Below are 19387 nucleotides of genomic sequence, written 5' to 3'. Positions count from 1 at the left end.
TGCTGTACTTGTTTTACAGATGGTTCTTCTTGGCTCACATTCCTTGGCCTCGTGGGTAGGATGCAACACGTCTGACCTCTGCGTCTTCACAGCAGATTCCAGTGCGATACGTACAAGAGTGGTACACCCTGTCATCTCCCCGGTGGTTCTGCATCACAGTGGTTAAGTTGTCTTGGTTCTGAACCTCCCAAATAAGTTCACGCTGACTTGTCCTCAGGGCCACTACCGAAGCTGTATATAGATCCCCAGTGCCATGCTGGCTCACTTTCTCAGAGCAGCTTTGGAGAACCTGGGTCATCTGTCTTGTTATGCAGCTGTGGGAAACAGCGGGGGGAGTTGTATGAGTTCATGAGAGGCACGTGGTTTTCCGCAGCTCTTACAAGAGGTCTACAGGTTAGTGTTGGGTGTGTCTTCTGAGGTCTTGAGGTGATTTCCCTGCAGGACCCATGTGTGTCCTGAAGAATGTGAAGCTCCCCACAGACCCCCTGGGGCAGAGTGAAGGCTACATTCTGAGGGTCAGACAGCCCCTCCCCTGACTGTCCTCCTCTGGGACTGCTGAGTCCCCGTCCTGCTTGCCTGTCCCATTCCCAGCCTCTCTGAGAGCCCTCAGCATGCCCTTCTCTGTGGAGGAGCCTTTGCACTCGTGAGTGTTGCAGGTGGCATGGCAGAGACTATGTGTTCCTGTGGAGACAGGAGGGGAAGTGACTTTGCACAGTCCACACTGTGGGTGGGGCATGAGCGAGTTGGGAGCAGAATTGATAGAACCTCAAACTCACATGAAGAAATGGGGCCATGAGGTGACCCCCTACCTCCTACAAGGCTTTTTGGAGGTTCAGGGGACCCAAGGAGTTGGGCAGCTCCCAACTGACTGGCAATCATCCATATCTCAGCTTGATACCTGGACCTACTAGTGTCCACAGGGGTCCTCCCCTGGGCGAGGGGAGCTATGTTGCTTGCACGAGACCAGGGGACTGTCCTGTTCGCTCCTTTCTCAGCTCCCTGAAGGGAGAGATAAGGCCACTCCATCAATATCTCATGCCTACTAGCGATGTTCTGGACGAAGCTCTCTGCTGACTTCTGCAGGTTGGGAGGGCAGGACTGGGTCCTGCAAAGTGAGGGGTCAACAGCTCCTGGGGCCCTTTTCCAGAAGAGCCCAGTGCACTCACCTTCTGGGGTCCAGTCCCTAGAGGTACCCACTGCCCTCCGTCCCAGTTCAGCAGCTGCTGGAGGACACAGCCCGACCACCACGGGGAGTTGTACGGCTCAGGCGGAGGTTCCTCGTGGGATGTGCTCGGGGCACCCAAGTGCCTGCAGGGACTAGTCTGACCTTCCTCTCGTCTCCTGTTTGTGCTCAGGCACCGGGGCAGCACCCCAGGTTTTGTGTGCCTTCCTGAGGTGCTAACAAGTAAGTCAGGGAAGCGACGGAGAACATATGTGCAAGTTTGCCTTCCCCCTTTCCTGCCCAAATCATCACTTTCCTAAGTCCTTCTCTTCTGAAGGACAGACTGCTTCTCTTGTTTTAGCTCTCAAGTCTCTGGAAGGAGAGATTCTCGAGAGCTGAAAGGAAGAAAAGAATCAGGCATGTCCACAGACTCCCAGACTCCCTCCCTTCCTGAGGCCCCTCAGCAGGGTGGGCTCTGCCCTGCTGCTGTCAGGGCTGCTCCCCAGGCTCAGTGGTGAGGGGTCAGGCTGATGCGAAGAAAGGGGTGGGGACGGCTGCAGAGTGATTTCATGAACAATGCAGACGCAAAGCCTCAGTGCCTGCAGGAGACCAGGTCCACCAGGGTGGGCCCTCGTGAAACCAGGGAACAAGGAAGAGCTAGGAAGAGGTGCTTATGGACAGACAGCAGTGAGAGGAAGTGCAAGAGATGGAGGAGGAATTGAATTATAGGCACAATGTTGTTCCTTCCCTGGGAATCCTCTTCATCCTTGAAGTTATCTGTCAGTGCACAGTGGATCGAGGATGCTGTGTGTCCTTGGGAGAGGACAGAGGACAGGAGGTGAGAACCTCTGGCTCCTGCTCTTAGCATGATGGGCTCTGGCCTCAGTTTGATGGGTCCTCAGCTCTGAGTCCTCCCTGGCCTTGGTCCCTTTATCTCCATAGGGTGGAAGTGGGTCTCTGGTCTCTCACTTGCTTTTCCCACCTCGGCTTCTCTCCTTGACCAGGAATGAAGTCTGTTTCATCCTGTCCCCCCGTAAGCCATCACTGTCCCCATGACTGTCTATGCAGGACTTTGCCTTCCTCCCGCCTTGCTCCTCTCCTCCCTGCTCCCCTTCCTCCTCCTCTCCTCATGATGCCCCATTCCCTTCCCCCTGCCAAGCTCTACCAATCATATTGTTCTCAAATAGGGGACAACCAAGGAAGGAGAGGAGATATGCTGGCTCCCACAGAATCAATTCCCTGATCCCTCTGTGTCGGGAGCAGCTGTCCTGGGTCTGGGATTGCTGGGGAACTCGAGGGAGAGAGTGCCAACCGCCTCCACATATCCAGTGTCTCAGTGACTGAGATGACCTTCCCAGGGAAATGCTTCAGGCTGAAACAATGTCACCTGTTTGCACAAGTGGTACAGAGGTTGAATGCAAAGGAGAGCACAGTAACTTGTCCATTTCCCCTGAATGTTTGAGTGCCGCACTGGAAAATGGCTACAGTGTGTCCACTGAAACACATGGTGCCTGCCGGTGCTCCGCTGAGCCTTACAGGGCAAGGACCTCGGCAGGGCGGGCAGAGCCCTGGGCAGGCCTGAGGAAAGTTCCCAGGGTGGGCATCACTGGAGAGTGGGGAGCATGGCCAGTGCTGTGAGCCTGGACTGGCGGTTGTGAGATGAGTAGTGACTCCCTGGCCCTGCTGCCAAGAGGCTCTGTCCTATGCCTAGACGACCCCTGGTGACAGGTCAGTGGGGCTGTGACAGCAAGTGTGTGGAACAGGCCCAGCGGCACGTTCGCACAGGACTCTAGAACCCCGGCCCGCCCCAGAGGGTCTCCGGGGTGGTAGCTGCACAGGGGCCTCTCTCCCCTGGAAGCACATTCAGGGGTCAGACTCGGGTGGGGTGTGAAGGCTGCCATAAGCTAAGGGACATGGGAGCCTATGTAGTGATGCCGGAGGAAATATTCTTTAGCCCCCCCAGCTCTGGGAGTCCTCTTGAAGGTGCAGCAAACAGGACAGAACCACAAAGGTTTGGTCCAAGTCCTGGCAGTTATGAGGGAGAGGGTTTACTCTCTTCCACCTCCTGGCTCACAGCAGAACTTAGCGTCCAGGTTCTCGTGTGTGGGAGAGGGTTGTTGTGGCCCACAAGTCATGCCATTGTAGGTCAATGGCAAGAACGACATAGAATGTCTCGTGCACAATTCCCGAGAGGCACTGACCAGAGAAACCAGGCTTCGACATCTGGCAGAGGCAGAGGGAGGAAGTGCAGGTGTTATGGGAAAGATCATGAAAATAGCAAACCAAGGAGTGCTGATGACAGAGCAGAGCACACCAAAGACCCATGGACACAATTTCTGCTCTTTTCAGTTAGAAAATATGAAATGAACAAATCATACCTGTCTCCAATGTTTCCCTTTTCCTTTCTGATTTCTTACCCACCTTCTTCATTCTCCCGAGTGGCAGGTGCAACCCCATGTTCCCAGAGCCCTCTCCCCCACTGTTCTCTACGTCAGTGCTGTTCCCTACCTGAAAAGTCTTCCTCTTCCTCACTGCTGGAGTCGTGTACACTTTCCACTTCCAAATCTGTAGGAACAGAAACAGGAGAAATCCTGTTATTAGAAAGAAAGGCTCACCCGTTCATCCCACTTTAGCTGAGAGGTCTATGGGTCATGCAGCACTACCTGACCTTTCTCGTACATTGTCAGATGTTCACGGGGCTGCTGGAGACAGAGCCCTTCAACGAGACTAGGATCCCAGTTGCAAACCTTCTGGTGAGACCAAGATGCTGTAGGAATATCCTCAGAGTGTCAGGTCTACACGCCCCTTCTAGCTCTCCCCTCCAAATGTCAGAATCTGAAATTCCAACAGCTATGGGCTGCTTGGCATGTGGCTGGTGTGAGGGAGCAATTGGAGGTTTTATTTTATGATTTGAGTGTAGTTCATTGAGTTAATGAATAATTGTGTGAAATGGATTGCAGACAGACTCCTTCAGGGATAGCACAGCACTAGAATCCAACGATGAGCTAGATAAAACCCCCGCTCCCCTGCTTGCTTCTCTCCTATGAATTGCTGGCCTGATTCGACCACTTACATGGAGGTAGTTCCTGGGCTAACCCACACCTGCCAGGCACTACTGGAGGCCTGTCGACACTAAGAGACCAAGGGGAACACCCAGTTCCTGGAATAAATGCATGGATTCAATGCAGCAGCTACCAAGATGACAATGTCATGGTATAAAAATAGAAAAACTGCTAAAATATCTATGGCACCGCCAAGGAACACAGACAGCCAAAACATTCCTGAGAATGAAGAACAAGGTGGTGGCTCCAAAGACGCCGACTCTAAAAGACAGTGGACAGCGTCACTATGCAGACAGGATGGTGCCATCACAAGAATAGGCAGGGACACGTTGGAGCAAAATAGAGAGCCCCCAAACAAAAGCACTCATTCGTGGCATAAGGAACCTTGACAAGACTACACGTTAGGAAAAGCATACTCTCTGAAACATCTAATGAGAAGGAGAATGAGAAGCCAACCTACATGTTGGAGAAAATATTTGTAATTCTTTTATCAGAAAAGGATGCTCATTTAAAAAATGGGAAAAAAATAAGAATGGCATTTAACCCAATTAGGGAATAGGGAAGAGACTTAAATAGACTTTGCTGCAAAGGAAACAAATGAGTGGTCAACAGACATATAAAAAGATATTCAACATAATGCATCACGAAGGCAGTGGAAATCGAAAGGACGATATCCGTTCATCTGTTAGGGTAGCGGGGATCCAAACCAGAAATTCAACCCCGGAACGGATGTTGGAAGGATGCAGAGAACGAGAGCCTTTGTATGCTACTAGTGGAATGCAGAATGGTGCAACTATCCTGGAAAAGTGTGTCGAGGGTCCTCCAACTGTTGTTGCAAAAGGAACTCACATAGATCCAGCACCGACAGGGTTCGGCGGGTGGGAGAGAGGGGAAGGGGCACACAGGTAGGTGGAGAGGATGATGGGAAGCTGCTCTGTCCAGGTGCTGAAGAAGATGTCTGCACAGGGGCACCCCAGCAAGGTGGCCACATGCTTTCTCGTCCCCCACGAAGGAGCTCCTATTAGGCTAAGTGTGGCCATGTGGGCGCAGGTAAGACTGCTGCTCCTGAACTTGAATCTTTGCAGTCAAGCTCCAGCAATGAGAAACTATGATGTGCAGATGGAGGATTTCTAGGACAACCTTCTTTCGATGGGACGGTTTTTGGAGCCAATGAATGACATTTTAAAACCAAGCAGTCTGTTTGTCCTTGTTTCTTTGAGGAAAATAGGTGTATGATAATCACATTCTATTAAAATACATGTTTCTCACAAGATTTAGGCACCAAAGGAAAACGGAAACCCAAATTTGGCTCTGTGTACATTCATAGTGACTGAAAATAATTTGTTTACCTGCAAAATCCTTCAGAATAAAACAAGCCCCTCTTTCACGGGCACATGGACAGGGAAGCAAGTGGTGATGCTCCCATCGCACTGTCAAGGTTTGAGGTTCTCTTTCCCCGCCTTCCAATGCACAAAGCGCCCTTCCTTCCTCCTTGGAAGAGGCCCAGGTACCCACAATGACGCTCAGTCCCTGAGGCAGACCTCATCTCTCCTTTCCTATTACACTTGCTTTGCCCACCTCAGAGAGCCACGCCTAGGATCAGTGGTGGGCGTGTGATTTTCCACGTGAGAATGACAGTTTTATTCTTAGACCCAGTACCTGAAGGTAAATGGTCGATCTCAATGGAGAAAGACAGAGGGAACTGGCCCCAACTAGTCCTGGCAGCTGGTCCTTTCTCAGGTTCCTCCCAGAACTGAGTGTGGCACGAGGCGGCCACAGAAGCCACGTGCAGAAGGAAGGAGTCTGTCCCAGCACGGAGTGCTTCGGATTGAGGCTTGGGAGGGCCTCATTGCGGGGCCTCTGATGAAGAGAGTTGTGTGTGAGTGAAGGGGCAAGAGCGGCGTACCGTGCCACGAGACCTACCACGAGGGAAGAGTCATAGCGTCACTGACTCAGTAACAGGGATTATGAAACGCGAATTTGTGTCTTCTGTGCACAATTATCCTCTTCCTAGGGAGTGATGAGATTTGCTTTCCAGGTTCCCTGATGTGTATTTGCAAGTAATGAACACATATTTAAACTGTACCTGTTGAAGAGATTTCATATGCATAGACGTACATGATGTGATGGTGATGGGGAATGTCACTGAGAAGGTTGACAACATGAGGGGCAATGTTTAAGGGAACATGAACCTACAGGAACACACCCTTCACCAAACTAACACACACACAAATCCTAAGGATCACAGCACATGCACTCAAACGCAGACGCACTTCCTGCCCCGCACACAAACCCACACCACCTACGGACAGCACACTAGCTTCCAGGGACAGTGCCATTGGGCCACAGGTCTACACTCGGAAAACCCCTTTCTATTTCAACTTCCCCTATGCTCACGCCAGCAGGACCTGGCATCAGGGTGGCTCTCAATATTGACCCTGCAACAAAGCCCCACCTTTCCCATTTTCTAGATGGTTGCAAACAAGTGAGTGACTCTAGAATAGAGGATACGTACCACCCTCATTTTTCATCAGGACCACCTGCAATTTCAGAGAAGAAAACGTTATGAGGATCAGATCATGCTTGTCCTGTTTGCACAGCACTTTTGTTATCTTGGTGATGGGAGAAAACCGGATGGGAAAGGGTGATAGAGCCCAGCGAACCCCAAAACATGAACAGAACAAAGTCAGCCGTGGACGAAGGTGTCAAATCTTCATGCAGGATGCATGTCCCGGGTCCATTTGACAAAATCACTGGCAAGGAGGAATAGCTGCTACCTGGGAAAAAGCTCCCTACCCTGCAGACTCTTGCTGATCCTGCTGTTTTTTACATGTCTTTGGAATCAGGTAACAGTTGGTACCTGATTCATCTCAGTGAACATTCTCCCCACCTCAGTGAACATTCTCCCCACCAAGGAAAGTGTAGATAGCAAGCGGGATGTTCATGCTGAGATTTGTGTGTCTGACTTCGATTGCTAGAGGAAAAAAGAATGTTGTAGCTCACACGAAGAAGGGCCTGCTTACCTCGTTGGTGGAACACTGGGCGTCTTTCCCCCTGCTGTCCTTGGAAAGGTCATCCATGAGGCCATCTGGGGAATCTAGGTAGATATGCACAGAGACTGTCAGGACACTGTTGGGGCTGCTCAGGAATTGCTTGGGGAGTTTTCTTTGGTGTGGACATGCACATGAGTGTACAGAGATGGCTGGTTAGTCCGTATGGCCTGATCTGCTGCTGGATCAGGAAAGGTCAGGGAGAGGAGCAGGAAAGTAAAGAGAAACATGGCCTCTGAATCTGAGCTACAGGGAACTGAATCAGGGTGAAATCGTCAATTTGAAAAGGGGGCAATCAGTAATATGCATGCTACGCTTTCCTGACAGTCCTATGAACCCCACTGACTCTTTGAAGTTTAGCAAAACTGCAAATGTGTGGTGCACATTTTCAAGGCAGTTTCTTTGCAGGATAAATATACCCTGCTCCTACCTATATCTCATCTCTTCTAGAAGGTTGTAATTTATTAAAAGAACCCTGTGTTGCAGGGCTGCATCCAACCCTAGGAAAACTACCCTACAATTTTATATTTTTTCCCTAATCATTTATCATAAGGAAAATCAAAGATCCAACATTTCAACATACATTCCTGCATTTCAACGTAGCCACCATAGACAAGGTGCTGTTTCATTCCAGTCTTCCTTTTCTGTGCAATGTGTGTGTGTGTCCTTTGAGTCAGTGGGACCCATTCTCCCCGGAGCCCACCAGCAAGTGGCAAGTTTGTTACAGAGGGGAGGCCTGGCGAGAGCAGAGACACGGTGTAACCTGGCCGTGCAGGGGATTTGCAGCAAGTTGGGTCGGGCACCAAGCTAATGATGAAGCTTCACTGAGAGTTCCCATTTGCCACTGACCCTTCCGTTTAAGCGCTTTCAAGATGTAAGCGTTTTTGAAGGCTAATGATGATTTTCTGATAGGCTAAAATATCTTCCCGAATCTTCTCTGCTTTGACCATGTATGAGAAATGTCCCCTACTACGACAGATGTTGGCCCCTTCATTTCTGCCCCATCCCCATCTGAGGAAAGGGAATCCTAAGCAAACCTCCAGGTGTAGCTGTGGTCAGGGAGGCATGTGGTGTCCTAGGCAGTGTGCACAGTGGGGATGAGGTTTACCTTAGGAAATCTGACGCTTGCGTCAGTGAGAAATGTCTTCTGATGAAACACACACACTCAACACTCCCACTGGCACAATCCTGTCGCATCGACTCACACAGAAACAACCCCCAACCCTCATACACACCAGCCACACCCCCTAAAGGACCTACTTGTGTCCGGGGACTGTACAACAGGGTCCTAGGTTTTTACAGGGCAATCCGTTTTTCTCACTCAGTCCCCGCCTCCATTCCCAGTGGGATCCCAGAATCAGGGAAGCTCTCCGGAAAAAAGAAGAGAAAGCCCTGCCTGATTCATCAACCAGATGTGTCCTCACGAAAAGACGGATCTTAGAAGATGTACCTTGACACTGTCTGGTTGCCTCCTCCTGCAGTTAGAAAAAAGGAAACACCATGAGGATCACACCCTCGTCTGCACACCATTTGCACACATCTTTTGTTCTCTGGGTGACGTAAGCAAGCTGGATGGGATACAGCGTTGAATGTCAGGTCTCACGGGTCCATTCTGGCCAGCAAACACAAAGTCATTTTCCAGATCAGGAAATGATCTGGAAAATGCTCGCAACCATGCATCGTGTAACTAATTGGTGGTGACGTTTTTAACGCCCCTCTAAATACAGTGTCCATGAGTGATAGAGACTCGCTACGACCTCTCAGCACCAAGGAAGTTGTATATGCCCTCTGGGACGTACGTGCTCGCATGTTCATGGAAACAGAAGCAGAACGATGGTCGTATCTGAGGCACAAGACGTGAGTTTACCTGAGGGAGAGTTGGAGCTTCTTCCTCGGCCTTTGAACCGGGTAGCTCTTCCACCAGGTCCTCTTCCACCAGGTCCTCGGGGGGAGCTGGGAGGATACAGAGCCGCTGTTAGGACCGGTGTCGGCTGTTCAGGGACTGCACGGGGAGTCTGGGTGGATGAGGACAGGAGGCGAGTGCGTGTGTGTGGTTGGTGAACATGTAGGGACTGCACGGCTGCTGGGCACCCTCCTTGGTGGACAGAGGAAGGGACGGGAGAGGAGCAGGAAGGAAATGAGTAAAGGGATTTTGGTGTTTCTAGCGAGGCGGGCCTGATCAACACGAAATAGTCCATCAAATACGGGTAAACCCTACAGTGCCTTCTGCGTGAGGACTGAGTCCCAGAACCTCTCTCGACTGAAGTGCCACTAAGCTGTCACTCTCTTCTTCTTTGGAAATCAGTTCTTGCCCCAGGATCTGCCTATGCTGCTCCTGTATTCATCATGTCCTTGTAAGATTTTGCCCTGGATGAAAAGCAGCCTTTATTGCGGGGCAGCATTTGGTCCTAGGGAAGGTACCTCAGTAGTTTCCTTCACTCATCATTTGTCCTAAGGAAACTCCGATGTGTAGCATTGGAAAATATGGACACCCTACGTTGTAAAACATAGCCAAGTCAATGAGTTTGATGTATTCCTTCTACTTTCCTTGGGCTGTACCATGTGGGTGTGTCTATCAAGACAGTGGTGGTCCCAACCGGCCCAGGCCATCGGACAAATGGGAAGTTCCTTACACAGAGGAGGCCTGGAATGAGCACTGGCACTCTAACCCTGCTGTGCAGGAGATGTGGAAAAGCGGTATTGGGCACAAAGCGTACAACCAAGTTTGACCTTGAGTTCCTATTTGCCCATGGCCCTTGGGTGTGTGCATACAGACCTGCCACCCTGCTAAGGCTTCTGGAAATCTGATGAAGCACACTAAATGACCTCCCTGGTTCTTATCTGCCAGTGGTCCTGTATACGCAATAACCCCAGCATGACGGATGTTGCCCTGTGCTGTCCCTCCATGGGGCCTCCCATTTGCAGCATCTATGGGCTTGACCAGGATGATGTGGCCTTTCTATGTCTGCTCCACACCAGTGGCCAGGCCACAGCCAGTGCTTTGTGCCCCTAGAGTTTCCCTGCTTTATGTGACCATGGAGGCCACTGTGTCATGTTGGGCAGTGTAGGGGGCCTTTGTAGAATCTAGGACGTGAGCTAAGTAAGCAATGCTGGCGCTCCTTTGCTGGCCAGCTCCCTTGCAAGCTCCTGACCCCGTGGCTGAAAGATAAGTGCAGGTCAATAGTCCCAAGCAACGTGCCGACCGACACCTGGGTTCACACCTTGGCTCTTCACGTAGGGAGTCAAGGGTTTTGATCATTCATCTCTGTGCCAACCCCGTCTCAGGAAAGGAAATGGAAACATCCTCCATGTATAGCTGTGGTGGTGGTGGGGGGGATGAGTATGTAAAGTGTGCCATGGTGATGGGAGTGTTTCAGAAGGGTGACACTTTTATTGCGATGGAAGTGTGAGAAGTACGTCCTGAAAAATGCACACACTCACGTTCACAATCCTAACACACAGACTCACACACACAGGCCCTTCACCCCACGTGCACACAAGTCACACCTTCTGCACGCCATAGTTCCGCCAGGCCCTGTAACACACGGTCACAGTGCCTTACTGGACAATCTCTCTCAATTTACCCCCACCTCATTCGCAGGAGGAACCCATAATCAGGGGGCAAACTTCTTTTAACCCTAGATTTCATCACCAAGTATGATACTCTTAAATACGTACACTGTTCGTTTCTCCCAGCATCTACCTGTGATTGGAGAAAATAAAACACAATGAGGATCACACCATCCTGTCCACTGTTTGCACAGCTCTTCTGTTTGGTGAGGACTTCAGGAAATTGGTGGGGTACAGCGGTTGAGTCAATGTCCCCCCACCCACGTTAAAGAGGACACATTTAGTGATGCTTGAGCTTTGCACGGCAGATCTCTGAGATCCACTGTGATCAACAGATAGAACATTCTTTTTCCAGGAGAAACATGTTCTGCTGAAGAAGGTGTTCGATCCCATACAGTTTGTCACTGAGGCTGTCCTGTTTCGTCGCCCTTTTTTGTGTCCCCTGTCAGTGGGTAACAGACTTCCGCTCGGCATTCCTCCAACAAAGGAGACTGCCTATCTCATGTCTGAGGTATCGTGCCAGATTTCCATCCTGCAGTGATTGAAGAAGAAGGAAGGAACATCGCTATCTCAGAGGAAGAGAGGCGCACTTACCTGAGGGACAGATGGGGCCCCCTCCTCTGTCCCGTCCGTGGGCAGACCCTCGGCCTGGCCCTCCGTAGGATCTAGGAGAACACAGAGTAGCTGTCAGGATATTGGTTGTGCTACTCAGGAATGACTCAGGGAATTTTGCTTGATGTGGACATGGGGCCACAGGGGATGTATGTGATCGGTGAACGAGGAAGGCCTGACCTGCTGCCGGGCCAACCTCCTTGGTGTACAAAGAAATACAGAGGCAAGGAGCAGGAAGGGAAAGAGAAAGGGGGCCTTTGCTTTCAAGCCAAGGGGATCCCATCAGCGGGAAATCATCCATCTCAAACAGGGAAACACTCAAGGCACACTGTGTTTCATGACGCAGTCCCCTGAGCCCTCCCGCCCACTGTGAAGGCCAGCCACACTCCCACGTCTTCACCTCTCACGGGACCAGTTAGCTTTCATCCCTGCGAATCTGCTGCGACTGTATCTGTCCTCTATTGCCTCGGGGGACTCGGTGTTTATGTGATGGACTCTACGTGGTGTTTACGCTTTCAGTAATTACTAGGTGTGTGCTCAGTGACACCATTTGCATTCATAACGCTTTGTAGTCGACACTACCATCTGCATCCCAAACATTTGCATCCTGTCTTGAGGGACCTCTGTACGCATGCACCAATGACTGCACTTCCCCCTTCCTCCCTCCATCGTACTCTCTACTTTCTGGGTCTATCGATTTCCCTACTCTAGTTTCCTCAAAGGTGGGACCGTGTAATATACGTCTTTCTGTGTGTGCCTTGCTTCCAATAGCATATTAGTTTCTCATGGTGCATCCATTTCATAGCATATTGAAAACTTTAGTTTCTTCTTAGGGCTGAAGAGCACTCCATGATGTGTATGTATCCCATTGAATGTGTGCTTTCCCCACAGGACGGATTTTTTTTTAATGATTTTTTATTATATTATGTTAGTCACCATACAGTACATCCCCAGTTTCCGATGTAAGGCTCGATGATTCATTAGTTGTGTATAACACCCAGTGCACCATGCAATACGTGCCCTCCTTACTACCCATCACCGGTCTATCCCATTCCCCCACCCCCTTCCCCTCTGAAGCCCTCAGTTTGTTTCTCATAGTCCATAGTCTCTCATGTTTCATTCCCCCTTCTGATTACCCCCCCTTTCTTTATCCCTTTCTTCTCCTACCGATCGTTCTAGTTTTTATGTTCCATAGATGAGAGAAATCATGATAGTTGTCTTTCTCTGCTTGACTTATTTCACTTAGCATTATCTCCTCCAGTGCTGTCCATGTTGTAGCAAATGTTGAGAACTCGTTCTTTCTGATAGCTGAGTAATATTCCATTGTACATATGGACCACAACTTCTTAATCCAGTCATCTGTTGAAGGGCATCTCGGCTCCTTCCACGATTTAGCTATTGTGGACATTGCTGCTATGAACATTGGGGTGCATATGGCCCTTCTCTTTACTACGTCTGTATCTTTGGGGTAGATACCCAGTAGTGCAATGGCTGGATCATAGGGTAGCTCAATGTTTAACTTTTTAAGGGACCTCCACACTGTTTTCCAGAGTGGCTGTACCAACTTGCATTCCCACCAACAATGTAGGAGGGATCCCCTTTCTCCACATCCTCTCCAACAATTGTTGTTTCTTGCCGTGTCTATTTTTGCCATTCTAACTGGCGTAAGGTGGTATCTCAGTGTGGTTTTGATTTGAATTTCCTTGATGGCTAATGATTTTGAACATTTTTTCATGTGTCTGTTAGCCATTTGTATGTCTTCATTGGAAAAGTGTCTGTTCATATCTTCTGCCCATTTTTTGATTTGTTTATTTGTTTCTCGTGTACTGAGTTTGAGAAGTTCTTTGTAGATCTTGGGTACCAGTCTTTTATCTGTAGCATCATTTGCAAGTATATTCTCCCATTCCGTGGGCTGCCTCTTAGTTTTTCTGACTGTTTCCTTGGCTGTGCAGAAGCTTTTTATCTTGATGAAGTCCCATAAATTCATTTTATCTTTTGTTTCTCTTGCCTTTGGGGATGTATCATGAAAAAGGTTGCTTTGGCCGATGTCGTAGAGGTTGCTGCCTATGTTCCCCTCTAGAATTTTGATGGATTCCTGTCTCACATCGAGGTCTTTCATCCATTTGGAGTTTATTTTTGTGTATGGTGTGAGAGAGTGGTCAAGTTTCATTCTTTTGCATGTAGCTGTCCAATTTTCCCAGCACCATTTATTGAAGAGACTGTCTTTCTCCCACCGGATGTTTTTTCCTGCTTTATCAAATATTAGTTGCCCAAAGAGCCGAGGGTCCATTTCTGGGCTCTCTATTCTGTTCCATTGGTCTATGTGTCTGTTTTTGTGCCAGTACCATGCTGTCTTTGTGATCACAGCTTTGTAGTACAGCTCGAAATCTGGCATTGTGATGCCCCCAGCTTTGTTTTTCCTTTTCAACAGTTCCTTGGAGATTCGGGGCCTTTTCTGTTTCCATACAAATTTAAGGACTATTTGTTCCAGTTCTTTGAAAAATGTCCTTGGTATTTTGATCGGGATAGCATTGAAAGTGTAGATTGCTCTGGGTAGCATGGACATTTTAACTATGCTAATTCTTCCGATCCATGAGCATGGAATATCTTTCCATCTTTTTATGTCTTCCTCAATGTCTTTCAAGAGTGATTTATAGTTTCTAGAATATAAATCCTTTACGTCTCTGGTTAAGTTAATTCCAAGGTAACGTATGATTTTTGGTGCTATTGTAAATGGAATGGATTCCCTAATTTCTCTTTCTTTGGTCTCGTTATTCGTGTATAGAAATGCAACTGATTTCTGAGCATTGATTTTGTATCCCGCCACATTACTGAATTGCTCTATAACTTCTAATAGTTTGGGAGTGGATTCTTTTGGGTTTTCCATATAGAGTATCATGTCATCTGCAAAGAGAGACATTTTGACTTCTTCTTTGCTGATTTGGATACCTTTGATCCCTTTTTGTCGTCTGATTGCTGTTGCAAGGACTTCTAGTACTATGTTGAATAATAGTGGCGAAAGGGCATCCTTGTCGTGTTCCTGATCTTAAGGGAAAGGCTCCAGCTTTTCCCCATTGAGAATAATATTTGCAGTAGGCTTTTCATAGATGGCTTTTATAAGATTGAGAAATGTACCCTCTATTCCTACACTCTGAAGGGTTTTAATCAGGAAAGGATGCTGTATTTTGTCAAATGCTTTTTCGGCATCAATTGAGAGGATCATATGGTTCCTGAGTCTTTTCTTGTTGATATGATGTATCACGCTGATTGATTTGCGAATATTGAACCACGCTTGCATCCCAGGTATGAATCCCACTTGATCGTGATGGATAATCCTTTTAATGTACTGTTGGATTCTATTAGCAAGTATCTTGTTGAGGATTTTGGCGTTGATATTCATTAGGGAAATCGGTCTGTAATTCTCCTTTTTGAGGGGGTCTTGCCTGGTTTGGGGATCAAGGTAATATTGGCCTCATAGAATGAGTTTGGTAGCTTTCCTTCTGTTTCTATTTTTTGAAATAGCTTTAGGAGAATAGGTATTATTTCTTCTTTGAATGTGTGGTAGAATTCCCCAGGAATACCGTCCAGGCCTGGAGTTTTGTTATTTGGAAGGTTGTTTATCACTGACTCAATTTCTTCATAATTAATTGGCCTGTTTAAGGAATCAATTTCTTCCGGTTTCAATCTTGGTAGTTTATAGGTTTCCAGGAAGGATTCCATCTTTTCCAGATTGCTTAGTTTATTGGCATATAGCTGTTGATAAAAATTTCTAATAGTTCTTCCAATTTCAATGGTGTTGGTCGTGACCTCTCCTTTTTCATTCATAATTTTAATAATTTAGGTCCTTTCTCTTTTCTTTTGGATAAGTCTTGCCAGTGGTCTGTCAATTTTATTGATTCTCTCAAGGAACCAGCTTCTAGTCCTGTTGATCTGCTCTACTGTACTTCTGGTTTCTGATTGATTGATTTCTGCTCTAATTTTGGTCAACTGCTTCCTTGTGAGTGGATTAGGCCTGTCCCTCTGTTGCTGTTCCAGCTTCTTGAGGTGAGAATATAAAAACTGCATTTTAGATTTTTCTATTCTTTTGAGTGAGGCTTGGATGGCTATGTATTTCCCCCTTAGGACTGCCTTTGCAGTATCCCATAGGTTTTGGACCATTGTGTTTTCATTCTCGTTGGTCTCCATAAATCGTTTAAGTTGATTTTTGATTTCCTGGTTTACCGAGTCATTCCTGAGCAGGATGGTTCTTAGTCTCCAAGTGTTTGAGCTTCTTTCAAATTTTTCCTTGTGGTTGAGTTCCAATTTCAGAGCGTTGTGGTCTGAGAATATGCAGGGGATAATTTCAATCTTTTGGTATCGGTTGAGACCTGTTTTGTGTCCCAGAACATGGTCTATTCTTGAGAATGTTCCATGGGCATTAGAATAGAATGAGTATGCTTTGGTTCTGGGATGTAGTGTTCTATATATATCTATAAGGTCCAACTCGACGAGTATGGCATTCAAAGCCTTTGATTCTTTGCTTAGTTTTTGCCAGGGTGTTCTATTTCTGATAGTGGAGTGTTGAGGTCCCCTACTATTAATGTATTTTTATGTATATGTCTCTTTATTCTGGTTAAGAGTTGGCTTGTGTATCTTGCTGCTCCCCTGTTGGGGGCATATATATTTATTATTGTCATATCCACTTGTTGAATACTTCCTTTAAGAATAATATAGTGCCCTTCTGCATCTCTAACTATAGTCTCTAGTTTAAAATCCAATCTATCTGATATGAGAATTGCTACCCCAGCTTTCTTTTGAGGTCCATTTGCGTGAAAGATGTTACTCCATCCCCTTACTCTCAGTCTGAATGCATCTTTGGGTTCGAAATGAGTCTCTTGTAGATAGCAAATGGATGGGTCATTTCTTTTTATCCAATCTGCAACCCTGTGGCGTTAAGGGAGAATTTAAGCCATTCACATTGAGACTGAGTACTGAGAGATATGATTTTAATGATGCCATGTTGCCAGTAAAGTCTTTGTTTGTATTGGTTGTAACTTTATTTTCTGTATCATTCTTGGGGCCTTTTTACCTTTATAGAACCCCCCTTAATATCTCCTGTAGGGCTGGTTTCATGGTTACGAAATTGGCTAGTGACTGTCGATTCTGAAATGTCTTTATTTGTCCATCAATTCTGAATGACAGCCTTGCTGGATAAAGGATCCTTGGCTGCATGTTTTTCTCTGAAAGAGTTTTAAAAATACCCCCTCCCCATGCTTTCTCTCATTCCAGGTCTGTGTAGACAGGTCTGACGTAATTCTGATGCCTTTGCCTTGGTACGTGAGAAATTTCTTTGCCCTGGCCGCTTTCAATACTGTATCCTTGGATCTAACATTTGCGAAATGCACTATGACGTGACGTGGCGTAGGTTTGTCGTGGTTGAGCTTGGGAGGGGTCCTCTCTGCCTCTTGGACACGAATGTTTGTTTCCCTCGCTAGATTAGGGAAGTTTTCAGCTACAATTTGTTCAAATATCTCTTCTAGACCTCTGTTTTTCTCCACCCCCTCGGGGATGCCGATGATTCTAACATTGGATTGTTTCATTGAGTCAGTAATCTCCCGTAACCTACATTCGTGGGCGTGGATTTTTTTAAGACCAGCTTCTATTTTCATTTTTTCCTCTATTAACTCATCATCCAATTCACTAACACGTTCCTCTGTTTCGGTGACCCTGGCCATCAGAGCCTCTAGTTTTGCCTGCATTTGGCTCATAGAATTTTTAATTTCTGTCAGATTCGCTCTCATTTCTGTTCTTAGGGATTCTATATTCTCAGTAACCTTTTCGTTAATACTTATTTCAATTCTACTCATCATTTTGACCATTGTTACTCTGAATTCCATTTCTGATAATTTGGTTACATCCATATCCATTATTTCTGTGGCAGAGGCCACAGACTCACTGTCTTTTCTTTGCTGGGGGGGGGGGCTTCTCCTTCTTGTCATTCTGATGAGGAGAGGTTGCGGGGTTGTCCAGAGCCCAAATTATTGACTGGGTCCCAGGCCGTGCCCCTTGTTTTATAGGGATCTTGGGGATGTGGGCTTCTTCTTTAAAGATTTTATTTATTTATCTGAGAGAGACAGACAGTCAGCAAGAACGGGAACAGAAGCAGGGGAGTGGGAGAGGAAGAAGCAGGCTCCCAGCAGAGGAGCCCGATGAGGGACTCCTTTCCGGAATGCCGGGATCACGCGCTAAGCCGAAGACAGGCGCTCAATGACTGCGCCACCCAGGTGCCCCGGGTTGTGGGCTTCTTGATTTTTCAGCCTGCCTTCTGTGTTCTGGGGGAGGGGCCTGCCGCGCCGATACTCAGGCAACCCTGTTTGGGTAGAGTCACCATGTCCCCTGCGAGGGGGGATGGGGATGGGCACTCTCTGAGCCGGTATTTCCAGGCTTTTGTTCTATGGCGGCTTTCCCTGGCGGTTTGCTGTGCCTCTTCTGAGAGTCAGAGCAGCAGCGGCCGAATTTCAGCCTCTGTCACAGAACAGAGGGATTGCGGCCCGTTCTCTACTAATGTTCTGGCCACTTTAACTCCGTTACTGTTGGTGCTGCTTAACCCTGCAGCGACCCGGGATGTGCGCCCCACACCCGGCGTCCCAGCCCTCACTTCCAGGGCTGGCGCGTCTCTGTCCTTTGTGTTTCTAACGCCGCCAGCCGCCCCGCGCGCTCCGGAAGCTCCCGGTGTCAGTCTGGATCCCGTGAGCGCACCGGGATTCCGGTGTTCCGCGAAATGCCTGGTGGCGTGCGCTCCCGGCTCACGGTCTCAGTCTGCTGTTTCGCGGGTGGGGTGCCATCCGTGAGTCCGCCCGCTCCCCCGTGCAGGTGGCTACTGCTTCCCGCTGCCCAAACTCGGCGGCTCCCTCCCCCTTCCATTTATCTTCCGATATCTGTGCGCGGTTTCACGGCTCCCCGCTTCGTACCTCAATACTCATCACTGGAGATGTTCATTTGTAGAGATCCAGATGTATCTTCCTGTGTCTCAGGCTGATTCCGTGGTTGTTTAGGCTGGTCTGGTACCTATCCAGCTCGACTCAGGGGACCGGCTGGAAAAGGGGTCCCCTACTCCTCTGCCATCTTACCTCTCTCCTAATCTCCCAGTTCTAGATATGGTCTCTGCTTACTAAAAATCTGAAACCCGTGGTTCGTGGAGAGATGTATATTGACCTGTGTTCCAAAAATAGCTAAGATCCATACATTCAGCTAGTAGATACTTTCTTCCTATGACACACGGATCCACTTTCAGGGAGAAATGCATCTTGACTTTGACACTTAATGGCGATGGACTTAATAAATTTAAATGCATACATATGAAATCATAGAAAAATCTGTCTCAGCATTTTTCTCTTCTTCTGTAATGTCTATGTCACTAAATGAAAGAATGATTCTGAAATCAACTTAATGAGTAAATTGCCACAGTACCGTCCTCGGTGTCCCTGATCAGGTACACACGGTGATCCAGGCAGAAACGGACTCTCTTCTGTGTTGGCCTGGCAGGGGCCGGCATGACTGTGAGGGGCTCCTCAAATTTAGGTTCCCCCTCCACACAAATTCCTGGGAAATGCATAGAAAGAGAGAGCAGTGTTGGCATCTTGTTGTCAGAAGACCATAGGAAAACAAGTCATAATTTACTCCCAGTTCAACCTTCGGCTCCCCCTACTCACCAGCTGCCTAGCAGACAGTCCTCCCTCAAAGTGGGACCTAGGACGATGTTGCAGTGTGGTGTGCACTGAAATCCCCCAACTGACAGGTTTTCTGGGCAACCACTGTTGTTTAGCAGAGATATTAGAGAAATGCAGCTACGCACAGAGACCACACCTGATGGCCTGGATTCACATTCCATTTAGCAGCCACACATACCTGAGAGAGTTCTTGAGAGCCCTCTGTGACTTAGTTTCCTGGTC

General features: G+C 48.0%; 1 pseudogene; it reads right to left on the bottom strand.

Moving 5' to 3' along the window:
• LOC123803536 (large ribosomal subunit protein eL8-like) overlaps window positions 1-18990 on the bottom strand; it is an 84709-nt pseudogene extending 65719 nt beyond the window's left edge.
• Between the last annotated feature and the right edge of the window lie 397 nt (window positions 18991-19387).

This window comes from Ursus americanus, chromosome 30, assembly GCF_024610735.1.
Source record: "Ursus americanus isolate L20-20 chromosome 30, mUrsAme1.1.p, whole genome shotgun sequence".
NCBI lineage: Eukaryota > Metazoa > Chordata > Mammalia > Carnivora > Ursidae > Ursus > Ursus americanus.
The sequence above is the reverse complement of the archived record's forward strand: the minus strand, read 5'-3'. Positions and strand labels throughout refer to the sequence as shown.